This window comes from Jatropha curcas, chromosome 4 (assembly GCF_041381405.1).
Source record: "Jatropha curcas cultivar XTBG-Jc1 chromosome 4, XTBG_Jcur_1.0, whole genome shotgun sequence".
Taxonomy (NCBI): Eukaryota; Viridiplantae; Streptophyta; class Magnoliopsida; order Malpighiales; family Euphorbiaceae; genus Jatropha; species Jatropha curcas.
In genome coordinates, this window is record NC_143154.1 from 11,492,123 (window position 1) to 11,506,948 (window position 14,826).

The 14,826-nt window shown below is 32.2% G+C and overlaps 1 long non-coding RNA gene and 1 pseudogene across 1 annotated transcript; one reads left to right on the top strand and one right to left on the bottom strand.

The window, feature by feature from the left end:
• The first annotated feature begins 787 nt into the window (after positions 1-787).
• Positions 788-3,073, top strand: LOC149496855 (uncharacterized). Its single transcript, XR_016320344.1, has 2 exons — positions 788-1,336; positions 2,817-3,073. It is a non-coding gene; the product is annotated as an uncharacterized LOC149496855 (long non-coding RNA).
• Positions 3,074-7,860: 4,787 nt separating this feature from the next.
• LOC149496856 (uncharacterized) lies at positions 7,861-9,447 on the bottom strand (annotated as a pseudogene).
• Positions 9,448-14,826: the final 5,379 nt, after the last annotated feature.

The window sequence follows — 14,826 nt, forward strand, 5'->3', positions numbered from 1 at the left end:
TAGTTGGGTTAATAGCATCTGACGAGTGTATTTATCCATTCTATAATCTTCTCTATAATGCCTTATAAAAGTTATGAATTAACAAAAATATCATACTTTAATTTTATTGGTTGAAATTAAAATAATTTAATTTTGACTAGTCATATTAATTTCCTGTTTAAATATAAATTCTATTGAATAAAATAAAAAAAATTATATTACACACTATGGTAATTTTAAATATGGTAAGAATATAATTGAAACACTCTGAATTTTTATTTTTGAAACCTTTAAATTTTTATTTAATTAAAAATTAGAAATTTTGACCGTGTGGGCTATAAATGTAATACAGTCTCAATTCGAGCCCAAATTTTCGAATTAGGTCCAAGCCCAAAAACAGATTATTCGGAATTTACGATCCAAGAACACTTAAAATTTTTGACGAATCAAATGAAACTCTAGTTACTAGTCGATTATAATTATATGTATATGTATGTAATTATTATATAAATTAATTATCCTAAAAATCAAATATCATAATTGTTCATATTTTATTTATATTGAGTAAATGGAGAAAATATTATGGAACCAAACTAAATAATTAAAATAAATCGAACTGGGCCTTAAAACCAAATTAATCTTTCGAAAACCACACAAATAGCTTGAAAACCAAGTGAAAAACCTGCAAACCGTGCAAAAATCGAGGAGAATCATTAAATTAGACCAAACCGGTTCGAATCGAACCGGAATGGTCTAGAAGCCCCAAGATTTTTTTCTTTTCCTTCTTTTTCTCTTTTACCTTCTTCTTCCTGGCGCCAGCGCCATGCGCGCGACCTCCTCCTCCTCTTCTTTTTCCGACCACCGAAGACCAGGCCGTGCCTCCTCGCCATCGCCTCCTCGCCAGCGATTTCGGCCTTCTTCCTCTCCTCTCTTTCTTTGCTGGCGTACGCATTAGGCGCAGGAGAGTCGCGACTTCCTTCGATCGGGAAATCGGGTCGAGCCTCCTACTCCTTGACTTTCCAGCGACGCCGGCTTCTTTCTCGTCGACGAAGAAGCTCCGGTCCTGTCTCTCCTTCACTCTCTCCTTCACGTTTCGGCTGGCGCAGTGAACCAAAAAGTTGCGATCGCAACTCGCAGTAGGTACGCAGTTGCATTATCCGCTCTCCTCTTCGATTTTCCGGCAAGACCCGCCACCAGCTAGCAGAACCAGCTCCTCCCTCGCTGTCATCTCTTTACCCCACGTCACTGTTCCTTCCTCCGACCAAATTAGCGACGGCAGAATCGGACTTTGATCATTGGAGCTGTTTTCGGTCACTTTTATCCAAAATATTCAGTTTTTCGGCATTTTCGCAATTGGGTAAGCAATTTCCAACCTTTCTTTTAGTAATGTATGTTGTTTTTCGAATTTGATAGAAGGATTGAGCATAAATCAAAGTTTATGAAGGGATTTTCATTTCTAGCTTTTATTCATGCTATTTTATTAGAGAAATTTAATTCTTCATACTAAATTTAGGCTATAACTAATTTAATGAGCAATTTAGTACAATTAGGATTAACTCTCAAGTAATGTTAAAATTTACTTAGATGATTATTGCTATGAATCATGATATCGGAGGAAAAACTAGGTGCTAAGCTAATGTTGAACAAAATTCTAGGAGAAGGATTTAAATTGTTATGCAATTGAAGCTATGAGTTGAATCCTTATAAAGTAAAGGTTAGATTATTGTTACAATTGCTTCCGCATTATTCTATTACTTGAACCTTGAGAATTGATGCGATATTGTTATTTAAAGGAGGACGGGTATTCGATTTGATCGATTGCCCGACGGATGGGCTGTGTGCAGTGATTGATAAAGATATGATAATATTGTGATATTTGAGCAGGTAGATAGTCCAATTTTTAGGGGAGGTGCTGCCGAAATTTCGATAGAACTTAGATTAATTTTAATTAACAACATAATTAATAAGTTTATTTAGGTTAGTTCTATAACTTGGTACATAATAAATATAGTGCTCTGATTATTTATTATCTTTATTATTCATTTAATTATTTACATATTTATTTATTTATTTATTTGCATTGCATTACGATGTTTAATTGATTAATATGTCTGCATTTGATTGCAATGTTTGATTAATTGTGTTGTGATATTGCTGTGCTTTGTTTGTGTGGAATTGGGATGAAGTGGGTCACCATGGGACTGTGAGACCGTACCGTTATATGGATCTAATATGATTACCGTTAGTCGGGTAAATGGGAGATCAGCGCCCCCGTGTGCACCTACCGTTACCGTTACCGTTAACCACGGGTTGGCTTCTTGTCGTTGCGCACCGGACAGTCTAGATTTGGTCGCAGTCCGCAGGGTGGCCTCCTGTTGTGAGCGCTTGATGATCTAGATTAGATGGAGACCACCGGATTGCCTCCTGTTGGTATGAAAAAGAAAAGAGAGGATAGAAAAACAATGAGAGAGCTAGTCAAGTGAGGATTAGACCGGTCGGCCAGTATGGGGGATTGGCTCCCTGGTGCACATGTGAGAGGATGAGCCATGTGGGAGGACGACTCATCGGGGGTTCGGTGACACCACTGACTAATTTTCACGTGATGTGATTATATGAAGATGTTAATGATTGTGAGTGCTGGTATGTGCCATTTGTGTGACTGACTGCGTGAGCATATAACTGGTCGGATGATTAGATTGATATGTTTATACATTTGTGTGACTGCGTGTGTTGTGCAATAATTATTACTCCTTAGAAAACTCACATGACTTGTTTGATTTTGTTTCAGGAAGTAAGTTTTTCTTTAATCTGATTTAGGCTATGTTTCTTCGGCGCAGGGCAATAGAGAAATTTTCCTAGTTCCATAATTATTTTACTATGTAATTATGTGTATAAAAAGCTATGTATACCAAAGAGTTAGTGACTCCGCAGTTGTAGGATTACATATATTTAGTCGTGAATTAACATAGACAAAATAATTCTGTAAGCCCTATTAGAATGTGATGTATTGTAAACTGGGCTCAAACTATAGAATGCTGTAGAAGAAAAACTTGGGCCGAGAACTAATAAAATGTTGAAATTTATACCGAGGTAATAGATTCTAGTGTTTCAGGCTTACTACGGGCCTCGGGGGCCTTAAGCTTACCTGGGCCCTAGTGCCGGTCCGGCCAATGGAGTCGGGTCGTGACAATAATATACTTAAAAATTTTAATTTTATTGATTGAAAAGTAAAAATAATTTAATTTTGATTGGTTATATTAATTTCCTATTTGTCTAAGTTATGTTCGATAATCTAAGAAATTATATTATATACTAAATAAGGTATATTTTAAATATAGTAAGAATAATAATATTTTTAAGGATTTTAATTTTATTAGTTGAAAAAATAAAAAGTAATTTAAAATTTGATTGATTATATTATACTCTATAAAATACATGGTAAATAGAGTAAGAATATAATATGTTCCATTATTATTTTTAATAAATCTTTAATTTAATTGTTTATAATTATTTCCTACAAAATAACTCTTTTAATTGCAAATGAGGGAAGTAAACCCGATTATAAACAACACGGGCCAAATTTGCCCAACTAAATTAGCTTCAAGAAACTTCCCAGTATGAAAAGGTTGTCCCTCAAGAACTTGCAAACCAAGGAACCTGCAGTAACAGCAGAAGCCAAAAGATCTGCAGCAGCATTAACCTCTTGATACACCTTAACTAGCGAAATTTGCCAATTTCAACTAAGCATCTCTCTACGTTCATCCACCAGATTACGCATCCTCATAACCACATTTGCAGATTCATGTAACACCTCAAAAGCAATTTAGGAATCTATTTGTAAAACTAGTCCATGCCATCCCTTTTCCCAAGCCAACTTAAGAGCATATTAAATATCCCACATCTCAGCTTCCAAAGCATTACATGCTAAACCAGCCTGAAAAACCATTATCCAATGCCCATCGTCATTCTGGAATAATCCGCCACATGAGGCTCTAGGTGTGCCCATATCTCTGGAATTGCCATTGGTATTGACCACAATCCAATCACAAGGAGGAAGTTGCCATAACTAAAAATAACTCGAGAACCTAATTGGTGTACTACTCCATTTGCCTTACACCAAGCATTACCAAATAAAAGGGGTTTTGAAGGAACACATGAGAGGCTTCATTGTTAAAAGACTCTTTATTTCGCATCTTCCATAACCACCACAACCCTATACCAAAGAGAACAGGCCAAGGAAAGCCATCTCTCATCACAAGATGCAAACTTTAGATTACTTTCCAACCAATCAGAGATATCATTGCATTTAAAAAGGGGAGAACTAAACTAGAGGCGTCAAACTCATTCTATAACCTTGTAGCATCACACAATCCCTCAAGGCATGCAAAAGGTTTCTTCCTCAACAGAACCATAAGTACATATGAAATAAGTAGTGAAATCTTAACAAGCTCTATTAAAATTACATATAATTTTTCCATAAGGCACCTCCAATAAGAAAATACGAGTTCATTGAGAAACTAGGAGCCGCTATGATTAACTTCCACAACTTGAATGAATAGTAGGTCCAGAATCCCTCAAAACCTCATATGTCGATTTAACTAAATAAATACCAAATAAACAGGGACAAAGCCAGGATTTATAATAAGGGGGCAAAATTTTTAATTTTTTTTCACAAAAATAAAATAAGTTATAGTATAAAAAAATTTCAATAGTTAAATTTACTAATTAACATGAAATATCTATAATATCATTTACATTAATAAAAATTACAAAATAAAATGAAATAATAATTTTTCTCTGAGTCTTCATGCCTTGATAGCGTTGCATAACCATGTCATTGTCAACCTTATCAAAATATCTTTCTCAATATAAGTGATCAAATAATCAGCATCCATTAATCTCTAATTTTGTTACGTAATCGATTCTTCACAATTTTCATGGCAGAAAATGCCTTCTCAATAGATGTAGCTGCAATAGGTAAAACCCAAAAGCCAATATTATAAGCTTGTAAACTAATGGATAAAAAATATGTTTCTTTGCCTTTACCATTTTCTTAGCAAGGTCACCAATTCCAATCACATTTGAAAACTCGCAATTGGACATCATTTTGATTGCCTCTTGCTTATTATTAGGTCAGACATCGTTTTGTATGAAATCAATAATTGGGTTCATCCAATTATTGCTAGGCTAAGACATAAATATTTCATTTAGTTTGTAGCTCGACTGACTTTGCTGTTCAAATAGTACCTCTTTGGGCAACTTTTCTCTTCACGATGTGGTCTTGGCTATGACATTTGCTTCTGTATTGTCAGCTCGGTCTATCTGGGTTATCTTTCAGGTGCTACCTTCCTCTTCTAGCTTGTGCAAAAGTGATGAAACTAGAGAGTAGTATTTGGTTATGTTCGCTCTTTTGTGGTGAATGTGCATGTTATCTAATTGACTACTAGCTGTGAGTTTAGGAAGATATGAAGCACTGGGGTTCGTACTTCAAGGGCTAGTTTGAGTAATGTTGATGAAGAGGTACAACTAGCTTGCTGTGATCTATCATCTCTTGAATAAGGTGTTCTAATAGTATAACTAGCTTGCAGGTGTCGAAAAGGCGATCTCCTTCTGGGTGACCGTCTCCTTATTGGAGAGGGGAATGTCTTATGTGTTTGGATTGTTCTTCCTTAGGCGATTTTGATGTTGAGCTTTATAAGTGTCTTCTAGCCTTGTGTATTTGTGGGCTTGGGCCATGCAAAGGTGAAGAGAGGATCTATACTCAGACTCTTAAACAATTTGTTGTATTTACAATTCTTCGCCATAGCATTGATGGCCACTTTATTATTCAAGTTCTCTACTTGCATCGCCATTCTTTGGAATCTGGAGACATATTGTCTCAAGGTCTCTCCATCCTCCCTTTTTAGATCTACCTGGCTAGATGAGATTTTCCTGGATGGGACACTCATTATGAACCAAGCTCTGAACACTGTAGCTAGTTGTGAGAATGATTGGATGGATCCCATTTTGAGGGTTTGATACCACTCTTGAGCTACTCCTTTTAGTGTGATTGGGAACACCTTGCACATAAGGTCTTTAGAGTTGGTTTGAAAGTACATCATGGTTCGAAAAGTCCCAGGTGGCTGCAGAGATCAGTAGATCCATCATAAGGTTGAAAGGTCGAAATTTTGAACTTTGGATCGAAAGTTGCACCCAGGATATTGGCTAACCAAGGTGAATTCTACCGAAGACCATAGTCTCCTACTTCTCCTGTCTTTTTGCACTCTCTAACCAATTCTTTGACAACGTTTCGAAAATTGACATTATCCATAACTGGCTGTATATGGCTCGGTTCCTGGGTATAGGGAGCGGCCATACTGAGGTTTGCCTTTGACTTAGCTTCATGGAGTTTTTCAGATGCTGGATGATTTTGCCGCTTAGGTGATGGTGGAGGCGCAACGTACTCTTTGTGACATTAGCTCATTGGTTCACCTGTAGGCGCCAGTTTGCCACCTTGACGAGGGGTTTCGAGAAGGCATTTTAGTACAGTGGTAAATTGTGAGTACGCTTGGCTAGGGCAGCCGCCACTTGAGGGTCGGTGGAGGGGGTCTGATGGCTCATCTAGCTGCCTCGCCATGACTGCTGTCCTGACCCTCGATGTTAGTGTGTTCGATCGATTCGTTAACTATAGTGTTTACGATGAATGAGGTTGAGATTATTTGGGAATTGAAGGTGTTTTCCACACTCACCGCACCAATTTTTAAACTCTCAGAATTTGAAGAATATGAGATTTGTGAATTAGTCCTCTTTGAGCTTAATTTGAGGTATTTATATTGATGGGGAGGTAATTATAGTTGGATAAAGATAGAAGGAGTCCTACTTTGTTTGTTCATTAGAGTTTATTTTAGGAGTCTAATATCCTAATATATTTTATTATTGTATATTATCAATATATATATATATATATACAACAAAAGGACAAGGATCGTTTACTAAAGGTATACTAAAGGTCAATATACATATCAATAAGAATGCTATGATCAATGGGATCTATAAAAATATAAATGTAACTCATTTAATATTTAACAAAACCAATTTAGTTATACCAATAATTAATTTAACTACTTAATTAATTTACCAGTATGTTGATTCTGAAGTAAATGCTATGATGAAATAATTTATAATAATTCAAACAATATTTCTGATGTGGAAGATCAGACTAAGCTGCATCCACAGAGCATACTTATAATTTATCAATTTAATTTAATATTTATCAATCAACTCAACCAATTTTAATTCAATTTATTTTAACACAAGGCTTAGGGTTCCTGCAACCTTAACCTGGGATCCCCAGAATTAAGTCAGAATGTGGAGGGAGAAGAAGAAAGGTGTCGTCAACATGGGCTTTAGAATAGTAGCAAGATATAAAATTTACTTTTATTTAAATACAAAATTTAAATTTGCTTTACAAAATTTTAATGATAAGCTCAAACTAGTTTATACTTACATTGAATCTCTAACCTTGAATCCTTACAAGCGACGTTGAAAGGAAAGGGGAGAGGTTTTCTAATCTAAGTTTATTTCCAAGTCTAAGCTTATGCCTTCACAATAGGAAAGGCTCCCTTTTAAATAACAAATTATTGGAATCTTTACTATTTGCTTTTACTATTCATGAGCAGTGCCATGTCGGCCATCGAATCTTGCCTTTTACTGTTGATGAACAGTGGGTTGTCTGCCACTGTGTCTTGACTTTTACTGTTGAGCAACCTGGCCTTTACTGTAGCTGAATAATGGTTGACCTTTACTGTAGATGAATAGTTTTTGGTCTGCCACTTGATTAGTTGGAGATAATATCTTGGCGTTTTACTGAAAAGTTGAAGGAATAAGGTTCCTTCTACCTATTTACAATGATTCAGAATAAGATGAGGACGATGAGCTGTCCTTCTTTTTCTTTTCTTTTCTTTTTATCTTCTCTTTTCTTTTTTCTTTCTTTATCTTTTCTTTTTTTACTTTTCCTTTTTGACTTGCTTTACTTTTGATTTTAATGGGGGAGGGAATATCATCATTACTATCACTATCTTCATGTGAGGATGAGGATTGGGATGATGATGATGATAATACCATTTTACTTTTGCCTTTGTGGCGTGTAGTGGTGGAAGATTTACTAGAAAATGCACTGTGGGCTTTACTAGATGATGGGTTTATGGGCTGATTTGAACTGGTAGAGAGTTGTTCAAACATCTCTTGACAGATCAATTTATATTCTTCAGGCGTTTTAGCGGCAGCTAAACGGGCTTGACATTGGGCCTTCTGGATACCAAATTGAGGATTATCCTGGATGGCTAATGTGTTTGCATACGTTAAAGCTGGTTTAGATGGGCCGGACAATTTATTTAGAATCCATTGACGGATTTTTAATTCAGTAGTGGAGTTTTTAAAGGATCCCCACCATTTGATTTTATGTCTTTTTACTAACATAGGAATCTAGGTTCCTGGGATATAGTGATAGTCAAAATACCATTGATATACCCATGGAGTGAAGAAGGGCATACAATAGTACATAAGAGAGGGAATATGAACTTCTTCAGGTTTAGGTTTATAATGGGCTTTAAAGTACTGATATAAAGAGATGATATTCGAAGGAATGATTTCCTCAGAAATACCTTTAAATTGCCACCATCTTTTAAACCAATTTGGTATTTTTAAATCAGTACGTATACTTTGATCAAAATATATTAACCAAGAATGCGTAGTAGTTGGGTTTTGAATACCAAAAACTTTATCCCACACATCTTTATAATCAAAATAATTATAAATCATACAGTGTTTATACAAAGTTTTAAATTTTACTGGAGTATATAAAGAAGATACGGGCCAATCCTTAGGGTGGATGACTCGTTTTATTTGTAAAGAAGAATAAGAAATAGTTTTATTTTTATCAAAAGTATGTTTAATTTTTACAGATCCTGTTTCTACTAATATACTATGATAGTATTCCTGAGATTTTGACAAATCAAATGGAACAAAATACCAATTCTCAGGGTAATAATATTTTATAATTTGCCAAGGATTGATATTGTTATATCCATCCTCAACTTCAATTTCAAAATCATACAAACTTTTTACAAACCATTTATGTATATTACTAGTATTAGTATATTGGATTTTTGGCAAATCCACAGCCATCAACGAATTTGATATCTCTTTACTGTCTACTGTTTGAGACAGAGTAGCCGTACCATGAGCAGGTACGATCGCTTTAGGTTTAGAAGCCATACCTGACTCTTCTGTGGAAGAAGAGGCTATATTCTGCAATGCTTTAAGAACTTCTGGGGATTGAGAAAGTTCTTCAATCCATTTTTTAAGGTCTTTACTAGTATTTAGGGTTTTAGGTAGGTCTTCTGAATGCTCTGAAAGAGCTTTAGTGGGTGAGCTTTTACTAGGTGAATCGGGCATAGGATTCTTCCCTTTATCCTTCTTTCTTCCCATCGTTCTGTAAGAATTTGCGGGTTAGAAAGTCTGGTATATTATTTGAATTTCCTTTTATGAATGCAATATCAAATTCAAATATACTTAAAAGTGCTTGCCATCTAGCAAAAATTTGTTTAGAGGCAAGGTTTTGAACATCTTTCTGCAAAATGTCTTTTGCAGATTTACAATCAATTCTTAATAAAAACTTTTGATTTAATAAATCACTTTGAAATTTATTAATACAAATTACTATACTTAAAATTTCTTTTTTAATAGTAGAGTAATTTAATTGAGTTGGAGTCCAATCACCTGAAGTGTATTGGATTATCCATTCTTTACCATTAATCCTTTGTTTTAAAATACCACCATAACCAATGTTAGAAGCATCAGTTTCAACGATTTTAAAAGCATTAGGATTTGGAATATACAAATAAGGAATCTGTTTTACTAAAGATTTAATCTTTTTTACTAGTTGTGTATGCTGATGTGTCCAAGGACCAGCATTTTTACGAAGTCTATCATGCAATGGTTTTAACATACAATTTAGATTTGGATAAAAATCAATTACATAATTTAAACAACCAAGAAATCTTTGTAGTTGGAGTTTGTTAGAAATTTCATCAGGAAATTTTTCTCCAAAAACAAGGGTTCTTTCTATAGGTTGGATTATACCTTGTTCTATATAATGACCTAAAAATCTAATTTTAGTTTTAAATAAATCCATTTTTGTTTTACTAAGTGCTAAACCATTTTTCTCAATAACCATGCAAAAGGTTTTTAAGTGTTTAAAATGGTTTTCAAGTGTTTGACTGAAAATTAATACATCATCTATATAGACTATACAAAATGTGGAATATGGATTAAAAATGTCATTCATTATTCTTTGGAATTCTGAAGGAGCATTTTTTAATCCAAATGGCATTACATTCCATTCGTATTGTCCAAATGGAACTGTGAATGCTGTTTTATATCTGTCTTTAGGGGCAATTTGAATTTGCCAATAGCCAGATTTCATATCAAATTTACTAAAAATATTTGCATTATATAGTTTCTTTAAAAGATCTTTTTTATTTGGAATAGGATACCTAATCCATTTTAAAGCTGTATTTAATGGTTTATAATTTATTACTAATCTGGGTACTCCACGTTCTATTTCTGCATTTTTATTCACATAAAAAGCAGCACAAGACCATGGACTTCTAGATTTACAAATTAATTTTTTATCTTCTAATTCTTTAATCTCTTTTTTACAATGTTCAATTAATTCAGGATTCATCTGAATTGGTCTAGCTTTAGTTTTAATTGTTCTTTCATCAAAATCTTTTTCATATGGTAAGTCAACTACATGCTGTTTGCGATTCCAAAAAGCATTTGGATGATCAGCACAAAGTTTAGTTTCCATATATTCTTTTAGATTTTTTATCTTATTTTGTATAAATTCAGTTTCTAATTGTTTTTTAATTCTATTTAAACATACATTATTTTTTATATCTTTTAAATCTTCTTCTTTAGATTTTATTAAAGAATTAATTTCTAATATTTTAATTGAATGAGCTTTTAATAAATTTAATTGCTTCTTTTTAGGTTTTTCTGTGAATTCTAACCTAGCTTTATTATTTCTTATTTTGAATTTAATACAATCTTCTTTAACTGAATATGGTGTTATTAGGTTTATGAAAGGAGTTCCTAATATGACCATATAATTTATCTGAGGAGATAGTAAGAATACTGTGTTTATTTCTAAACCTTGATTTACTATTAGTGCATCTGTTTTACCAATAATTTCTAATTTAGACTTATTTGCTGTACTTAGCTTTTCATTAGTTTTTAACCAATATCTTTTAGGAATTATATTTGATTTTATACAGTTTAAATCTGCACCTGTATCAAACAGTGCGATTGCATCTATATGAAAATCATTTATTTTAATGTTTAGTTTTACTAAATATTTTCTTGAAGTTATTTCTTGTAATAGATTTAAGAAATTACTATCTATGTCTTCATCTAATTGGTTTATTGCATCGTTTATGTCCTGGTCTGGTTCTTCCTCAGATGAAGAACTAGAAATGAGTTGAGACTCTAAATGTTTTATTCTTTTACTATTTTGTTGAAATTGCATTTTTAATTCATTTACTTCATGTTTTAAAGTTTTAATTTCTTTATATAAATCTTTATTAGAAGTTTCCATATCTACCTTTTTATTTTTATTCTTATTTAGAATGGTCGTTAAATCATAAGTATTAGATTGAATTTTAGGAGTTATATCTTCTTTTACTGGTTTTTCTTCTTCAAAACTTTTTATGAGTTTTTTAAGAAGTTTAGCTTTAGTGTCTTGGTCATCGATATTGTTTACTACTTCTAATAATGTACTTTGATCCTTAGTTAACATATTTAAAGTGTTTTCAGATGAACTAGTTGTTGAACCTAATTCATCAATTTGGTTGTCACTTTCTATAATCTCAGATTCTGAAGTAGCAGAATCCAGATATAGTTCATGAATTTTATTTAGCACTTCGTCATCTAAATTTAATTCATTTAATTTTTTGTTGAATCTGCAAAATTTAGAAGTATGACATTTTTTACCACAATTGTAACAAGTTAAATCTCTAAAAGAAGTTTTACTAGACGATTTATATGGTTGCTTTCTTTTTTGTTTCTTAGAGGGTTTAGATTTTTCTTTATGATAAAATTTGTCTTTACTGGGTCTAGACCTATATTGCCTTTTATAATCTTTATTTTTATAATGTTTTTTAGTTTTAGGTGTTCTAGAACACTGTCCATCGCATCTTCTAGAAGATGTGATACCATAATCAAATTGTTTACAAAACGATCCTAGTTCTTGTTTAGTTTTATGCATTTCATATTTTAATGTTCTTTGAAGCTTCAAATCTTGACAGATTTGTAGACCTTCTTTTTGAACTATACTAATTAACTGTCCATAAGTTAATGTACTATAAGGTATATGTTGACCATATTGTTGTTTAATATAATTTCTAACCTTTTCACCCAAAAAATAAGGTAATCCTGCCAATAACTTTTCTTTCCAAAAGCTTTGATTGGAATCTTCCCTTAGCATTAATCGAGTGAGGAAAGTTGTTTTATAATTTTGAAAATCACTTAGTTGTTTACATTTAAGATTACTTAATAATTCTGCATTTTTATCTTTTAAGTGAGACGGATCTCCTATAAAATGTAAAGAAATAGTGAGAATTAAAGATGACACAGCATCCTGAATTACTTCACCATTCTCATCATATATAGGGTCACCTTCATCATTTACTTGAATTGAATTTAATATTTCTAAATGTTGTTGGTCAGTTAAATGATAATCCCACCAACTTTTTAATTGACCCGTAAAGCCAGCTATAATTATTTCTGCGATAGCCCTATCTGAAATAATCGATTGAGTTTTATATGCATTAGCAGCCATAGTCATCTGCTGTAGAATACTCAATATATTATATTCAGAAAGTCCATCTATATTCCATTCATATATATTTGTTGCATTATATTTAAATTGAGATATAGTGTTAGGTTTATCAATTATTCCTAGGTCTGGTGCCCTATTTACTATTTCTCTATGGGTTATAGGATTTATTTCAAATTTTTTAATATCTTCTGAGTCAGTTTCACTAATCTCAGAATTAGAGTTTGCTTCTAAAATGTTTATATTTGATGCTTGAGGGGTGTCTGGAGCTACTTGTTGAGTTGTCTCAGAACGAACCTCAAGTTTACTTAACTGATCTTTTAATTTATTTACAAATTCTTTTTGACTAGTCTGAGAAATTTGAAAAGGTTTAAAGATGTGAGATTTAATCTTATCCTTACCTTTTACATTTTCATTTATAATCGGTTTATCTTCTAATAAATTTTCAATCCTTTTTAATTGTGTGTTTAAACATATTAGACTAACATTACTAAAATTATTTTGTTCAATTACTTTTTTATTTGCATCATTTTCTTGAGCAATTTTATATGGAGCACATATAATCTCATTATCTTGATATTTTAATTTACTAATGGTTTTAGGAGGAAATTCACTTTTTATTGTTTGTTCATTTACTATCCATTCTGGTCTTTTATCTCGAATAGTTATTGGATTTACACTTTTATTAGATTTATTTTCTTTAATTAATTTATACCAATCAAAGAATTTAATTTCAGTTTGATTACTTATTTTATAATCTAAGTATTCATATTTTAATTCTTCAAAAGTATAAGTTTTTAATATCTTCTTCATTTTGATTAAATTTTTTGTTTTAGATATTTCTTTTATTAAACTTTTTTCAATATCATCTTTACTAAGAACATTTAATTCTCTATTTATATCACTAACATTTTCAATTATAGCTGAAGCTGTTGGTGATTCTGGAGATGAATTTACTAAATTGGATTGTTGGTTTAAGTAATTATCAACAGGATTATAAACTGCCTGTGGAATAGAATTACTATAATCAACACCTTTCATTTTAAGAGATTGATTTAAATTTGGAATATCTGAGGTAGAATATCTCGGTTTTACTAATGTTTGGATAATTGGTTTAGGCTCAATTTCTTTATACTTAGCATAAATAACAGAAGGTATAGATGAAGTAGGTTTATCATTTTCATCTGTAGTAACAGAGGAAGATGATCCTGCATACCTCATACTTTGACTTCTATTAAATTTTAATGTAACTTTACCATCTTCAAATTGTTCAATTTTTCGTAAATTTATGTTTGGTTTTACTTTTTTTGTGATAGGTGGAGGTACAACTCCTTCCAAAATCCATTCGTCTGGGAGTGTTATATCTTTCCATTGAATGGTTTTAGGAATTACTGTATTTGTTTTAGTTAGATCTGTTTGAAGAAATCTAGTTTCCCCAATTTTAGGTTGTAATTTATATTTAGTACCAAAAGCTGAATTCATTGCTTTATAATGAATTTTATAAATTAAAGCTATAGGAATTGATCCTTGCTTCATTTTATAATTATGTGTTTTAATTTCTAAAATTATACTTTCTAAAATATTTTAATCATTTAGAGAAACTGTCATGTCTGGGTATACCTCAAAAGAAATAGGCCCTTCACTAAGACTAGTTTCGACAGATCCTAATAAAGAATCTTGGAAATTTAAGAATCTAGCATCTCTTACCATGGCAAGAATACTAGTGTTTAATCCTTCTCTAGTTAAAGGTTTTATTCCTACTTGTATTAATCCAATATGAATATATTTATATTTTTTACTTTTATGATGTTGTAACGTTTTCGAAGACAAAAGAGTTATTCTTTCAAAAGGTTTACTTAATTGAAAATCTCTTTCTTCAGTTTTAATGACATAATCGGTTTTAAATAAATTAAATTTAGAAACTTTATATATTTGTTCTTTATCCACTTTAGGAATCTCTCATTCATCAA